We start from the raw sequence: 17,247 nt of genomic DNA on the forward strand, positions 1-17,247 counted from the left end.
TATCTAGGTTGGTCATAACTTTCCTTCCAAGGAGTAAACGTCTTTTAATTTCATGGCTGCAGTCACCATCTGCAGTGATTTTGGAGCCCAGAAAAATAAAGTCTGACACTGTTTCCACTGTTTCCCCATGTATTTCCCATGAAGTGATGGGACTGGATGCCATGATCTTCGTTTTCTGAATATTGAGCTTTAAGCCAACTTTTTCACTCTCCACTTTCACTTTCATCAAGAGGCTTTTAAGTTCCTCTTCACTTTCTGCCATAAGGGTGGTGTCATCTGCATATCTGAGATTATTGATATTTCTCCCGGCAATCTTGATTCCAGCTTGTGCTTCTTCCAGTCCAGCATTTCTCATGATGTACTCTGCACAATTGCACTCATCTCACACGCTAGTAAAGTAATGCTCAAAATTCTCCAAGCCAGACTTCAGCAATATGTGAACCATGAACTTCCCGATGTTCAAGCTAGTTTTAGAAAAGGCAGAGGAACCAGAGATCAAATTGCCAACATCTGCTGGATCATGGAAAAAGCAAGAGAGTTCCAGAAAAACATCTATTTCTGCTTTATTGACTATGCCAAGCCTTTGACTCTGTGGATCACAATAAACTGTGGAAAATTCTGAAAGAGATGGGAATACCAGACCACCTGATCTGCCTCTTTAGAAGTTTGTATGCAGGTCAGGAAGCAACAGTTAGAACTGGACATGGAACCACAGACTGTTTCCAAATAGGAAAAGGAGTACGTCAAGGCTGTATAATGTCACCCTGCTTATTTAAGTTATATGCAGAGCGACTTCCCTTCACTTCAATTAACTTCACCTATTTGAACTTCCATTTCTTTATTGGTAGAGAATTTCTCTAGCTCCACTGAGTGTCCAACTCTTTGCGACCAGATGGACTGTAGTCCACTAAGCTCCTCTGTCCATGGAATTCTCCAGGCAAGAATACTGGAGTGGGTAGCCATTCTCTTCTCCAGGAGATCTTCCCAACCCAGGGATTGAATCTGGGGTCTCCTGCATCACAGGCAGATTCTTTACCGTATGAGCCACTAGGGTAATTTCAGAGTATTTCTCCAGATTAAGGGTAATAATGAAAATGAAATTACTGAATAAGCTCTGAAACATTATCTGTTAATGTTTTGTCTTATGAATCTCTTTTCTCTAAACCAAATTCCCTACTAAGCAACTATCAATTTAATATGACAAAATTCTTATTCAGTTTATACTATTGAGGTATCCAATACACTGTACTAAGAAATTATGAAAGTATCCATATTTGCCAAAGCAAAACATGACCTGGAATTATTTCTGTTGTTGTTTAGTTGCCAAGTCATGTCCGACTCTCTGTGACCTCATGAACTGCAGCATGCCAGGCTTTCCTGTCTTTTGCTATTTCCTTGAGTTATTATTTTGATAAAAAGCCTCTTGATGAAGGTGAAAGTGGAGAGTGAAAAAGTTGGCTTATAGCTCAACATTCAGAAAACGAAGATCATGGCATCCGGTTCCATCACTTTATGGGAAATAGATGGGGAAACAGTGGAAACAGTGTCAGACTTTATTTTTCTGGGCTCCAAAATCACTGCAGATGGTGACTGCAGCCATGAAATTAAAAGACGCTTACTCCCTGGAAGGAAGGTTATGACCAACCTAGATAGCATATTCAAAAGCAGAGACATTACTTTGCCAACAAAGGTTCATCTAGTCAAGGCTATGGTTTTTCCTGTAGTCATGTATGCATGTGAGAGTTGGACTGTGAAGAAGCCTGAGCACCGAAGAATTGACGCTTTTGAACTGTGGTGTTGGAGAAGACTCTTGAGAGTCCCTTGGACTGCAAGGAGATCCAACCAGTCCATTCTGAAGGAGATCAGCCCTGGGATTTCTTTGGAAGGAATGATGCTAAAGCTGAAACTCCAGTACTTTGGCCACCTCATGTGAAGAGTTGACTCATTGGAAAAGACTCTGATGCTGGGAGGGATTGGGGGCAAGATGAGAAGGGGACGACAGAGGATGAGATGGCTGGATGGCATCACTGACTCGATGGGCATGAGTCTGAGTGAACTCTGGGAGTTGGTGATGGACAGGGAGGGCTGGCATGCTGCGATTCATGGGGTCACAAAGAGTTGGGCACGACTAATCTGATCTGATCTGATCTGATAAGAATAAATGTAAAAGCTCATATTATATTGAGGGATTTGTGCTATGTTTTGTCCATTTTACATCATGGAAAGTTCACAACAACCCCATTACCCCTTTTTATGTGAGGAAACAACCAGGACTTAGCCTGTAAATCAGGCTTTTCTGAATTCAGTATCTGGGCTCTTAACTACTATATTGTTGTGTTCTAGAAAGAGAGTCCAAGATTTCAGAGAGTAAACTGTGGAAACCCTTGTAAAATTCACGTATCACTTGGGGCATCAACCTAGCAACACTCTATTCAGTTATAGCTTTTCTAAGAGTGAAACTATATTCCCAGATCTCCCTACAGAATGTGCCTGGGACATTTCAGGATGTTTTATCCATTGTCCATTACTTAGAACCTCTGAGAGATATCAAAGTACTCCCAGCTTACCTCCAATTAACCAGTACAAATTTCTGGAAAATATATCTCTTCCTACATAGATTTATCGTATCCTTTTAAGCCATCTTTTCAATCTATGTCAGGTGGTTTGCATCAGTGTTAAAATTTAAACCTTAAAAATGTATACTTCTTATCAGGCTTACTACCTTTCTTTTTACATAGAATTCTCCTTTCAAGCTAACCTCTGTCCTGACCCTTGCTTTAAGGCAGGTGCTGCTGACTCACTTGATAGCACTTCAAAAAATATGAATATGGTTTTGGCTAAAGTTTCTCTGGGCTGGTGTTAAAAACCAAACTTTTATAGTTATTTTTTTTCCTTTCCAAAATAAATGCTTTCAGTCTTAATTTCACTTCAAACCAAGACAATGTAGCTCCTAATGTACGGTTGGAAGATAACAAAATATCATTAACTCCATAGACTCATTCTTTTTACCTTTTTCTCTTTATTCACTATTGCCCCCTCTAAGCCACTCCAGGGACAAAATTACTATGGGAATTCAGAAGTTTAAATAGTTTGAAATGATTTTTTCTTATGGCTCAGGTAGGTGATTACATGTTTTGCAGATATTGGGTTATACCTCACTTCTTGATTCATAAGTTACTGCCAGGTTTGTGCTAGTAGCAAAAGTTACTTTTCCTCTAAATTGCAGCCTTTAAGACAATGCATCCTTCCTGTTTCTTCTTTGTGACAGATGTTTCCTGATGTAATGTAAGCAGGAATGCCATGATAAGGCACTGTTAATTGATATTTGGATGTAGCTTAGGTTTACATTTAAAACTAAACTGTAGTTAAAAGAGGTTATGATTTTGATCTATTGCCTGAGTGTGCATCTTTTCACATTAACACTAAAAACAAACAAAACCTGTTACAATATCTGTTGAATAGCCGTGTTCTTGCATACTGTCATTCTCAAGTTATCACATTTTATTTTTCTTGAACTTCTTTAGATTTTCTGGTAATTTTATTCTTTATTTGCTTTATGTCCTATTACTCCCAATAATAAGGTGTTCCTTGCTATATATACCTGGATCTCATATCATTTTATATTGAACTTATCAGTTTCCCTAGGTCTCTTGCTATCTAGAGTTTGAATTTCTCAAAGGTGGGGATTTTAATTGGCTTTCTTGCACCAGTGCCTAATTTAAAGACTTACATATAGTGGGTCTTCAAAAATATCTGTTGAGTAAATACATCAACTTATGATGTGTCTAACTTATCCTTTCCCTTCAGATTTCCCTGTAATTTTTCCTCTTTCTCTCTTCCTATCTCACTCTTCATGTTTTAAATCTACCTGGGCTTAAAACAACCTTCTAGAGTATCCAAGACCTAATCTTTGGCTCTCATGTAGGAAGCCCAATGTCTCTGTCTTCTAGCTTCCCTGCAGATTCATTACTATTTGCTCAGATCTTTGCACATCAGCTTTATTATTACATTTTCTGTTTCTCCAACTAGCACTTCCAGATCTTTAGATAGTTCTATTCCTTTATTTTCCCATGAGGTCCCAAAACACAAGCCAGATGAGATGAATGGACTGGAGTTGAAGTGAAGTAAGCTCATGGCATCCCAGAAGAGAAAGTTCCTTATAGCCCATCATTTCACTGGACCAAAGTTTACAGTCCAAAGATAGCCTATCTGGTGAATAGCTGTATGCCTTGGGCCCAGGAAACAATCCACTGTATAAATGTACATCAGCTGTTACTCTGCACTTTATAATCTGCAACTTTTCTATTTGTTCTATGTGGCCAGCTGCTGGTCTGCCACTTGGCAGGCTCACACCAATGTGGTGTTAACTGATTTGATTTCCTCTCAATTGGTTCTTGAAATTGATCCATGCATATCTGATTCGTTACTTCAAACAAGCCCCTGATCCAGAGGCTTGAGCATCATAGGTGGCCACTTCACCTGGGGGAAGCAAAAGATCCTGCACAGTTGATCTTGTTAGAATCAGTAGACAACCCTACTTTTATTTATAACACTAGTATCTGATTTCTTGTATATAGCAAGTATTAATTCATATTTTATCATGATCATATTTCTCTAGCTCTCAAGTGAATTTAATACAATGAGATACAACTTTGCATTTCTTTCTACATAGGGAAAACCACATTTATCTAATGTATTTTCAGGTCCCTAGTACTTATCTGAGCCCTCTTATGTCAGCGCTCAAATAGGTTCTAACAAGGAAAGCATGATCACATTCTAGGGCAAAATGGACTTATACTCAGATATTGCTGAAAAGGTATTATATCCTCATTTATTCTGTGTAAATGGAAAAGGAAAGATACTGTAAAATGTTGTAAAAATATTGTAAAACATTTACATGTTCTTACTAGGTAAGGGCCAAAAAAATGTGCATTTTTTGGCACTGTGCCAAAATTTTTCTCATTTAATTTTCAGAATAACCCTGTGACAAAAAGAGATATACAGTGCCCATATTGCAGAGGAGAAAACAGGGCTTCGTAAAGTTAAGTCACTGGCTTGGGGTCACACAGTTATTAAATCATAGAATTGAGAAGAAAACTACTTTTGCTGAGCACTGAATTCTATACATCTATATGTTACCTTATGCTATTGTGTCTGTGGAAACTAATACATGGGGTATTGTGGAAAGAATTCCAGATTTGCAAGTGAGAATTCCATTTTATTATAGTTAATCCTGTAGCCTAATATTCTCTAGAACAAGTCACTTAGTCTCCCTGGAATCCTACTATAACACACCACTTACAGATTTTTTTTTCAATTTAATTTTTTAAGATCTCTACTTTTGAGAAATTCTGATTGCTTTGATGGTTCTATATTTGTTTGTTTTTACTGAGTGGAAATGGGGACTCAGAATTGCTGGTAGTATGGCATATGGAATTATTTGCAATCTGACTGATGCAATATACTTCATTTTTGTCTCTGTATTTTTTTCCCCATCCCCTTTTTTCCCCAGTAAATATACTATTGAAGACACTGTGCAGGTTACTATTTATCTCAAATGCACCATTATCTTTTATACCTCTGAGATTTTGCACATACTATTCCTCAACATATGCAAATCACTTAAAACAGTTTAAGTGCTGTGACAAAGTAAGAGGTAATATAGTATTATTACTGTTAGTATCATTATTTTCCTTCTGTCAAATTGCTCTTCAAATTTTAAGAGTCAGTTAAAATGTTGTCTTTTCTGTGATCCCATGTACTGGAAAGAAATTCCATTGCATGTTACACAAAGCTGTACTCAAACTGACTTAATCCAGTAAACAAAAACTACATGGGCTGTGCTTAGTCAGTCGTGTCTGACTCTTTGCGACCGCATGGGCTGTAGCCCTCCAGGCTCTTCTGTTAATGGGGATTCTCCAGGCAAGCATACTGGAGTGGGTTGCCATGCCCTCTTCAAATGAGAGGAAATTTGACTTACATAACTGAAATACTCAGGAGGGTTAAACGAGTAGGTTCATGGACTTGTGAAAGCCAAGTGCCTGATTGAAAGATACTTCTAGTATAGTGAAATAATGGATTTAGTATTCATTTGTCTGTTTATTCAAGTAATACTCATAAACCACCTCTAATGTGCCAGGCAGCATACCAACTATTAGGTTTATGGCAAATGAGAGATAATAGAAAGATAATCTCTGTTCTCATGGAGTTTACAGCCTACTGGAGGAAGCCAACATGCAATTATAAATGAATAATATTGTGATAGAGACTAAAAGGAGCTTTGGAAATTTGGGAACAAATTGACCTATCCTAGTCAGACACGACTGGAGCGACTTAGCAGCAGCAGCAGTTTAGAGATCAAGGGAAAGTTCTTGTTGCGTTTATCTTTAATCTGAGCCCTGTGGGGATGAATAAATTAAGGTAAGAGAGCCTTAAGAATCAGCACAGGACTTGCCTAGTGGTCCAGTGGTTAAGAATCTACCTGCCAATGCAAGGGACGTGGTTCGATTCCTGGTCGGGGAAGATTCCTCAGGCCACAGAGCAACTAAGCCTGTGCACCACAACTACTGAGCCTACATGCAGCAACTACTGAAGCCCGCACACCTAGAGCCTCGTTGCTCAACAAGAGAGGCCACCACAGTGAGAAGCTCGTGCACCACAACAAAGAGTAACCCCCGCCAGCTGCAACTAAAGAAAGCCAGTGGGCAGCAACAAAGACTCAGCACAATGGCGAGTCATAAATAAGTAAATAATTTGAAAGGTAATTAGCATAGCACCTTCAAAGAACTGAAAGAAATTCCAGTGGATGGTTAGGATGAGGGTGGTTTAGGCTGGGCGGATGGTGGGGGGTGGGGCTTGAAAATCCTTACTGGGACTGTGAAGCTAATCTGAAGAGAAATGGAAAGTCTCAATACATAATCATATCTGAATTGTATGGTAATGACTGTATTAAAGGTAGATGTATAACCAGGTTGCATGCTTCTTAGAAAGTCACTGAGAAGAGCTCGCAAAAGAAATTATCTGTTTCTTCTACTTTTAAGAATGCATACAAGTTTTCTATTGCAAAATGGGTAGTGATAAGACAACAGTGCCATTAGCACGTTGATGCAAAGGAACCTTATAATGTTCTGGATTTGGTGGACTTCTGGTGTGTGTTGGCAGGATACTGTGCCTAGTAGGGTGTTCAGAGGGCTGGATATGAACTTGGAAAGGTAGTTAGCGGCCAGTTTGTGAACATCTTTGCTTGCCATCATAAGAAAACTGAATTTTATCCTATAGTCAGCAGGGAGTTTTAGATAATGATAGCCATTGTCTTCAGATTCTTTCAGTTGTATCCTGTTGTCAATTCTGGAATAACAAGGAACAATAAATATGTTTTAATTTAGTTATAAAGAACTACAAAATAATTTACATAATTTTTTTAGACTGATACTTCAGTACTCCTTGAAATTTTTAATAACACAGATCACAAAATTGCTGACCTTCAAAAGACCACATTTGACATCACCCAGTAGTCCTAAAATAACTCCTTGTTTCGTAGATTTGCTGCACAATACATTTTCTTTTGCTCACACCTTAGGAGATCTCTGTTGTTTTCTAGGCAGCTGCTCTTTCCCTTTACAAGGGAAGTAGCATTTTATCACCTACCAAAGATCACTGTTGTGAAAATAAGAATTATCACTCAGTCGATGACCTATTTAAACTACCTTCCTTGAGTAGTGATCAGAAATGGGCTGCATAAAAAAGAACTGAAAGTATTCAAATCTGCTTATAGTACAAAGGAAGCAAGAAAAGCTACAGTCTTGACTCTACTGACTTCTCATTATACAGTAGCATAATCTGCTCTTGAAAACTTTTACAGTATCAAGGAGTAGATTGCAAATATCACTTGCTAAATCATCCAGGAACGTGGAAACTATATTGGTATAATTTTAATTTTTGAAAATATGTAGAATGTATTAGGTACCTTTTACAGATCCTATTTCTTCAAGACAGCTGTGTTAAAAATAGCTCACTCGGGAATAAGTTTGCCTTTAGGCATCAGCTTCTTTCTGCCTGATGTTCTAGGTGCCTGCTTCTGCTCCTTTCCTCAGATCACCATTTAAGCATTACAGTTTATCCCTCAAACAGCCTCATTTATACAAGTCATAAAATATCATCTATCTGCATTATTTTCCTAGATTTCTGATTCCTGGATAGGGAATTAGTTTAATACATGAAAGAATGCTCATGCATGATGCAATAATTTTAAACAAAAATTTTTCATGATGGTATTTTAGTTTTAGAAAGGCAGTTCTAATGAAAGTGGGTTGAATGCATTAAATGGTAGGACTTGTGGGTTGCTGTGGGAATAGTACAGGTAAGAGATGATGAAAGCATTAGCCAGGAGACAGTAAATGTTATAGAGTGACTTCCCTGGTGGTCCAGAGGTTAAAACATCATGCTTTTCCTGCAGGGGGCATGGATTCAATCCACAGTCAGGAAACTAAGGTCCTGCATGCCTTGTGTAGCTAAAACATAGATTTTTTTTTTAAGAATGTAATAATGATGAATATATGTCATTATGCATTATCTTCCCGACCCAGGGATCGAACCCAGATCTTTCACATTGCAGGCAGATTCTTTACCATCTGAGCCACCAGGGATGCCTAAAAAGAATGTGATAGGTTCCAGACACACATACACAGCAGCAAATGGAATTTATAGAGGTGGTTTTTATGGGAAATGAGGAATAAGAAATGCAAGAATGGTAAGAAAGTGGACAATGGGAGGACATTGACTCAAAAACATATGAAAAGAGAAAGGCCTTTGGGGTAAGGAAATAATAATTAATAGAATTACAGGCATCTGAGTCTTAAGGTGCCTTTGGGCATGTCTAAGTGTGGCTGCACAACAAACAATGAAAATATGTCTGTAACTCCAGGGAGAAGTGAACTGTAGAAGTAGATTTGATCATCTTCAATATATTATATTGTGGATACATAATTTTATGTTACCCACAACTAGACTGAAAGTCAGACTATATAGAAGTTTCCAAATCAAAATGCTGTTCTCTCAGAACTGTTTAATCACATTTGAATTCTGTTTTGCTAATGAGAATTTCATTGCTAATCTGATTCTGTCTTGGTTACATGTAATCTTCACCTATTCCCCCTGTTCCTTCTTCTGCGATAGACCTTTAGTAGCTTCCCTGTATTTATGATATACTAAAATTTCACAATAATGGAGTTAGAGTGTTTTACATTGGCTCTCTCAACAATTTCTATGTTTTGGTGCTTTGAATTTGTCATTTTTTTCTGTGGAAATTTTCTTAGATTTTTTTTTTGGTATTAGTTTCTCTTTCCCATTTCTCTTTTATTTGTGAAATACTTTTACGATTGCATGTTAGGTTTCCTTTATTGATTTTGTCTCTTCACATTTCTTTATTTTATGTCATTTAGCACTGTTCTTAAGATTTTTCTCTTTTTTTCTATTCTTTTTAATCAGCTGGTATATTAGACCACATAAACTTAATTGATATTTATAGGACAGTCCATCTGAAAGTAGCAGAATACATTATTAAGACATGATTAAAAAATATATATATATATAGGTGGTATGGGCTTCCCAGGTGGAGCTAGGGATAAAGAACATTCCTGTCAATGCTGGAGACATTAGAGATGCAGGTTTGATCCCTGGATGGGAAAGACACCCTGGAGCAGAGCACAACAACCCACTCCAGTATTCTTGCCTAGAGAATCCTATCGACAGAAGAGCCTGGCAGGCTACAGTCCATGGGGTCGCAAGTGTTGGACACAGCTAAAGTGATTTAGCACAGCACACACATAGGTTGCATAGAGGTAAAGCTTGAAACATAATCATAACCTACAACCAAACTTAAAAAGTAAGCCATTACTCCTAGAGGGGAAGTTTTCTGCGGTCCTCAGCTCACATCTGTTCTTGTAGAGGGGATGACTTCTCCATTTTCTGTTAAATAAATTTTTGCTGTTCTTTGTAGTCTAAGTATGTACTAAGTACATACCCCTAAACAAAATACCATTGTCCATGTTTTCAGATATTTAAAAAATAATATATTTCATAGTTTTCTAAAGTATGCTTTCTAAATAGCATATTATTAAGACCTGTTCATTTTGCTATGTGTGATTATAGTTGGATGTCATTCAGATGAAAAATTCCATTGTAAACACATGAGATTGTCAGACAGTCAGCCAACAGGAGCAGAGACTGAAATCCAGCCTGAGCTATTGCTCTGAGCATCAGTCCAGAAGAGGAATACTTCTTTGTAATTGTCTACCCAAAAGGGAGATTCTTGGATTTTATGCAGAGATGTCATATGAGGTGAGAGATAAATAGGGGCTGATTCCACAATTGGCTTATTTATTCTCTGTCAATGATTTTAAAAATTATTTGGTTTTTGCCAGAGTTTGTTTTTTGAGGAATAATGCTTTTATGAAATATTTTGTATATGTTTTCAGGTTTTTTTTTTTTTCCTTTTCTTTTTCCTATATGTAAGCAGACTTCTCTGGGGTGGAATTGTTGGGTAATAGGTATGCAAATGTCTGACATTACAAGAAAATACCAAATTAAAATTTGCTATTTACATTCCTATCAACAGTTTGTGAGGGTTCTCATTGTTCTGTAACTTGACCAGCTGGGATGCTGTCAAAATTTGAAACTTTTGCCAACTACTATTGAATTTGACCATATTTTTATACAAGTGGTAATTTTGTTAACTTCCATGAAAAATATTAACACATTGAAATTTTTATTAGAACTCCATTTAGTCTAGAGATAGTTTTGTGGTAAATTTATATTTTATGATATTTAGTTGGGGCTTCCCTGATAGCTCAATTGGTAAAGAATCTGCCTGAAATGCAGGAGACCTTGGTTCAATTCCTGTGTTGGGAAGATCTACTGGGGAAGGGATAGGCTACCCTTCCCAGTATTCTTGGGCTTCCCTTGTGGCTCAGCTGGTAAAGAAATCCTCCTGCAATGCAGGAGACCTGGGTTTGATCCCTGGGTTGGGAAGATCCCCTGGAGAAGAGAAAGATTACCCCCACTCCAGTATTCTGGCCTGGAGAATTCCATGGACTGTATAGTCCATTAGTCAATATGTCCAAGAAAATAATCTCTTTGGGGGGATCTTCTTTATTGTTATTGCTATGAACTTTTATGCTTTCCTCCATAAAGATCTTACATACTTAGGCCCATCAACTTGGATAAACCCTCATAATCATTTTGGACTTCCCAAGTGACTCAGTGGTAAAGAACCCACCTGACAATGCAAGGGTTTGGGATGATTCCTTTGGAGATGAAAATGGCAACCACTCTAGTATTCTTGCCTGGGAAATCCCATGGACACTGGAGTCTAACCGGCTATAGTCCATGGGGTTCCAGCAGTCAGCCGTGACTTAGTGACTAAACAACAACATATTCATTTTGGATTCCTTTTGAATTTTCTAAGTGGCAAAAAAAATCTGTTAATGGCTACTTGTATGATTCTTGTGTAGATTTCCCATATATTAAACTGTATTTTCCTTTTTTTATTGCAATTTAGTGCTTATATAGTACAATATTTAGTATAAATGGTGAAATTTGGCATTTTTTATCTTGGTCTACATTTTCAAATTAAGTTTTTATTTTTTTCTACTAAGAATTTATTAATTACTTTTGATCAGGTCTTATATTATTTGTTTTATAAATAGGAATATTATGCTACAATGTGCCAGTCACTTAACTTTTAATTATTTCAGTAGATTTCTGGGATAAGTATTTCCCATACTTATGTAAGAAATAATAAAAAAAATAATATGCATGTGGAAAAGACCTACTTAAAGGCTTCATTTGCATTCTTTTAAATCAAAATTTTACTTAAAAACGTAAGTGTTATTGGAATGGTATATATTTTTTCAGTCTTATGGGATAAGTGTTTTCTATACTTATCCCATGAGTCTATTGAAATAATTAAAACAGTTAATATATATTAAAAAATTTTTTTCCTGGCGTTTTGTAGTCCATGAGTTTGCAAACAGATGGACATGACAGTGACTGAACAACAACAAATGGGATAAGTATTAGTTTGCTTAAAGCTTTTTGTTATAATATATATGGTATTTTATTTAAAGCTGTGTATTACTCTAATGCAAACTGTATCCTTTTTCTCCTTAATCTATTAATAACTCAAATTATGTTTACAGATTTTTTTAAAGTGAAGGCATCCTTAACAGACCAGGATTCTATGGAGCCTTCCTGGAACAGACCTTCCCCAACATCCTCTGCTTTAGCTCCTCTCTGAAGTACCTGTTGAATCAGTTCAGTTCAGTTTCTCAGTCGTGGTCCGATTCTTTGCAACCCCATGGACTGCAGCATGCCAGGCTTCCCTGTCCATCACCAAATCCTGAAGTTTACTCAAACTCATGTTCATAGAGTCAGTGATGCCATCCAACCATCTCATCCTCTGTTGTCCCCTTCTCCTCCTGCCTTCAATCTTTCCCAGCATCAGGGTCTTTTCAAATGAATCAGTTCTTCACATCAGGTGTCCAAAGTATTGGAGTTTCAGCTTCAGCATCAGTCCTTCCAATGAATATTCAAGACTAATTTCCTTTAGGGTGGACTGGTTGGGTTTCCTTGCAGTCCAAGGGGCTCTCAAGAGTCTTTTCCAGCACCAAATTCTAAAGCATCAATTCTTCGGCGCTCAGCTTTCTTTATAGTCCAACTCTCACATCCACTCATGACTACTGGAAAAGCCACAGCCTGACTAGATGGAACCTCTGTTGGCAAAGTAATGTCTCTGCTTTTTAATACGCTGTATAGGTTGGTCATAACTTTTCTTCCAAGGAGTAAGCATCTTTTAACTTCATGGCTGCAGTTACCATCTGCATTGATTTTGGAGCCCCCAAAATAAAGTCTGTCACTGTTTCCATTGTTTCCCCGACTATTTGCCATGAAGTGATGGGACCAGATGCCATGATCTTAGTTTTATGAATGTTGAGTTTTAAGCCAACTTTTTCACTCTCCATATATAGATAACAGTATTTGATACAGATTTCCTAAATTGTTTCAGAGTTGTGCAAACCCCCCTACCAAATGGAGATGTTCACTACTTGATGATCATGAGCACACAGTCTCTGGCCTCCTGGAGCCTAAGGAGTGATAAAGTTAACCACTGTGACCCACCTGTTCCCTCACCATCAGCCAATCAGAGAACTCTGTGTGAACTGATCAAGTACCCTGCAACCCCCCTCCCTCACCTGGCTTTTAAAAATGCTTTGCTGAAACCCTTCAGGGAGCTCAGGCCTTTTTAAGGCAGGAGCTACCTGTCTACTTGCATGAACCTCCAGTAAACCTTTCTTTGCTCCAAACTGTGCATCAAGCACATGAACTTGTGCTAAAAATCCTTGCAAATTAGATAAACTCCAACTGATTTTTATATATTATCTGTTATATATATATATATAGAGAGAGAGACATAGAATACATAGATATACTGTTTCTTAATAATTCCAACATCACAATTTTCCCTTCTATATTGGTATAGACCATTGATTCTTCACTTGAACCACAGGTAAATTATTTTTTTTTTTTTTTTTTTTTTTTTACAAAGGCTGTCATATGAAAAATATATACTTTTAAAGAGTAGACATAGCAAAGTCAGATGTTATTGCTTTAAGATGAACAAAGGAACTGAGACTAAACAACGGAGGAATGATTTTAGCCTGCAAATTGTTCCCTCTGGAACACATGCCCAATGAGTGGAATAATGACAAATTATTTTTACATTTATGCTGTAACCGTCTCTCTCACTTTAATTATTTGCCCAGAAAACATATTTGATTTTGAGTAGGTCAAAAGCATGTATGTGACTACACTGTGCCTAGTTTATCGTGTCATTGTGAGGATCAGTTAAGATAGGCAATGTGATTGCCTTAGAAGTTTCAGTACTAAGTGCTTAGAGAGTGCTGGTTTTTCTTATTGGCATCAATATATTTTAAATTGCTCATTGAACCAGAATATTGAATATAAATTTACCAATTCAAATAATTTTGTTACTTTGCTATACTTTAGTATTTCATTTATGAACTTGCATTATTTAGACCTTCATCTTAGATATCAATGCTCTAATATTCATTTTATAAATAAAAAAGAAATTTCCATTTTATATTTGGAGGTGATGAGGGAGAGTCAGTTATCCTTGTTTCTGCATTTGAAGCCACATTATTTAATCCTATTGTTATCACTGACAAAAAATAACTACCATGATGGATCTACCTGCTCAAAACCTAGGCATAGCATTGTGATTAAGGGCTCCTTGATGACCTGTGTTTAAATCCTGGCTATAATACTCACTAGCTTGTTAACATTATGCAACTTGTTTAGTCACTCTGTTCTTACATTCCTCATGGGTAAAGTGCAATAATGGAATCTACTTCATAGGATTATTATGAGAATTACATGATTTGCTGTAGAGCAAGTACAGAGCCTGCTAGCTATATTCATTTTAACACCATTCTAATCCCATCTATCTTCTCATTTAATTTTCATTGCAACTCTATGAGGCAGACAGTAATATCTCATTTTTTAGATAGGAGAATTAGATTTCAGAGTGCATACATACCTTTTACAGGGTCACAAAAATCGGGAAATTTGAGGTATAGGGTTTTTTTTGGGGGGGGTATAGGGTTTTAATTTAGGGCTGCCTGGATCATAATCAACTACACTGAATATTACTTGAATGCTTCTTCTACCAAAATATGATGCTCCATTAAACAAAGTAATAAGTTAGTGTGAATCTTTAATGTAAAGAATGGGAAATTGTTTTACAGATGGGAAAACTAGCATTTCTAAGTCTCCACTTAAATCAGAGAAGAAAAAAACATATTTCTGTTGTAATATGAGATTAACTAAAATATAAATATATTTGTTTATATTTGGAAGTATTTATTTACTTTGGAATGGGCAATCAAGAAAAATATGGATTCTTCCTAGAAGCCTTGGTAGGGGATTTGATTTTATTTGGATTTGTTAAATACTGATATGAATGGGTAAAAGCGTACTGTCTTCCTCTAGAAAAATTTGGGGTAAGATCATGTTGCTGTCACTTTTAAAGCTCTTTGTCTTTGGACTATTCCTGTAACCTCTGAACCTCAGTTTCTTATTGAGTAATTGTACATGATGATATGCTACTTCATTTTGGTAAATGAAAGAATTAAATCCTTCAACAGTGTGCCTGGCATAGAATGCGAATCCTTGAGAAAATATTAGCTTATTATCACAAAGGGGGAGGGAAAGAAAGAGAGAGATTTTCTCTATCTCTTCTAATTCCATATTGATGTAATGCAGTTTTGTGAAAATTCAAAGTGTTTGTTTCAGTGGGCTGGCTAGATAAATATATACTGTAAACATCAAGAACTTAGGATTACGGACAATTTTAAGATTTTAATCTATATAAATTCTTGTTAATCTAAATTTTATTTGTCTAAAAAAATACAAATATATAACTCACACAAATGCAAATACACACACATACACACATCACAAAGAGCAACAAAAATATCCCCTAAGAGTCTTTGAAAAGAAACCAAATCTGTTAGCTGTTATTATCACTAATGTGGTATGAATTGTTATACACTTAACCTAAAATGTGTCATAACAGTTGTTAAGACCACAGTCTTAAGAGTCAGAAGGTTTGAGTGAGTTTTTTGTCTTACTTACTGTATTCTTGGGCAGTTACTTACCTTCCTGTGACTGAATTGCCTTTTGGGGAAATCAGGATAATAATATAATGTACTCTAAGTGTTATTTGGAGGTTTAATTAAATTATATTTCTCAAATATTTGGTTTAATCCTGACACTTAGTAAGTACTTAATAAACATATTAGCTATAGTTATTATAAAATAGGGATAATAGATGACCCAATTTATCTTACAGAGTTTTAATAAATATATGTGTAAGCTACTTTGATAAATGAGGACTAAGTGAAAAGATATATTATTTTAATCTTTTTTTGCATTCAATAAGCCTTTCTTATTTTCTCTTTATCTGATAATTTCATTCTTAGTATAACTTAAGCATATGGGCTTCCCTGGTGGCTCAAATAGTAAAGAATATGCCTGTAATGCAGGAGACCTGGGCTTGATCCCTAGATTGGGAAGATCCCTTGGAGAAGGGAATGGGTACCCACTACAGCATTCTTGCCTGGAGAATTCCATGGACAGAGGAGCCTGGCAGGCTACAGTCCATGGGCTCACAAAGAGCTGGACATGACTGAGTGATGACTAATATGGACATGCAAGCATATGGCTATGTGGCTTCTGCTTAATTGCTTCCAATGCCTAGAACCTCTCTACATTTCACAGCAAGCCATTCCATTATAGAATACATTAGAAAATACTTCCTCTCATTGAATTATTATGTGGCTATTTATCAAACCAGTCAGTCCTAAAGGAAATCTATCCTGATTGTTCATTGGAAGGACTGATGCTGAGGCTGAAGCTCCAATACTTTGGCCACCTGATGTGGAAAGCCAACTCTTTGGAAAAGACCCTGATGCTGGGAAAGATTGAAGGGATGAGAAAAAGGGGATGACAGAGGATGAGACGGTTGCATGGCATCACCAACTCAATGGACACGAGTTTGAGCAAGCTCCAGAAGTTGGTGAAGGACAGGCAAGCCTGGCATGCTGCAGTTCATGGGATCACAAAGAGTCAGACATGACTGAGTGATGGAACAACAACAATGGCTATTTATAACTTGCACTAAATATACTTAGTTCTCTCCTTTGCAGTCACACAAAAAATAGCAGTCAATTTATGTTCTGGTTAGTATTGATACATAACAAATGACATCACAACTTAGCAGTGTAAAACAGACATCTTTTGCAATTGTATATGATTTCATGAGTCAGGAATTAGAGGGATCTTCATTGGATATTTTGTCTTTTGTTCCCTGTGGCCATCTTTTGAGGTCAGAATTATCCAGATATTTGGAGGGCTAGTTTGGGGGCCCCCAGGATGGCATCATTTACATGCCAGGTACTTAGTGAGGATGAACTGGATTGTCAACCTTTACATATATGAGTGGTCTCTCTCAGTTGATGTTCTCAGGGTCTAGTTGGACTTTGGCATGGTAACTGGTTTCAATCACAGTAACCAGTATGCTTCTAGCTAAGTGGACCTCTGCCCTTAAAGCAGAAAAAGCTCTGCCTCTGGCAAGATTTATAAAACACTCAACTTAGAAGGAGGTCTAAA

The 17,247-nt window shown here is 36.9% G+C and overlaps 1 long non-coding RNA gene across 3 annotated transcripts in view; it reads right to left on the reverse strand.

Annotated features, from left to right (window-relative positions):
• The window catches only part of LOC133261394 (uncharacterized), a 40,067-nt gene that overhangs the window by 16,521 nt on the left and 6,299 nt on the right, over window positions 1-17,247 (reverse strand). Inside the window, exon 3 of one of the 3 annotated variants that reach the window (XR_009741046.1) lies at window positions 6,783-7,347. The exons of the other annotated variants lie outside the window; for them this stretch is intronic. This is a non-coding gene — a long non-coding RNA (uncharacterized LOC133261394). Of the gene's footprint in view, window positions 1-6,782; window positions 7,348-17,247 lie in introns of those variants that run through there. 3 annotated transcript variants of the gene reach the window in all.

Source organism: Bos javanicus, chromosome 15 (genome assembly GCF_032452875.1).
Source record: "Bos javanicus breed banteng chromosome 15, ARS-OSU_banteng_1.0, whole genome shotgun sequence".
In the NCBI taxonomy this organism is placed as follows: Eukaryota; Metazoa; Chordata; class Mammalia; order Artiodactyla; family Bovidae; genus Bos; species Bos javanicus.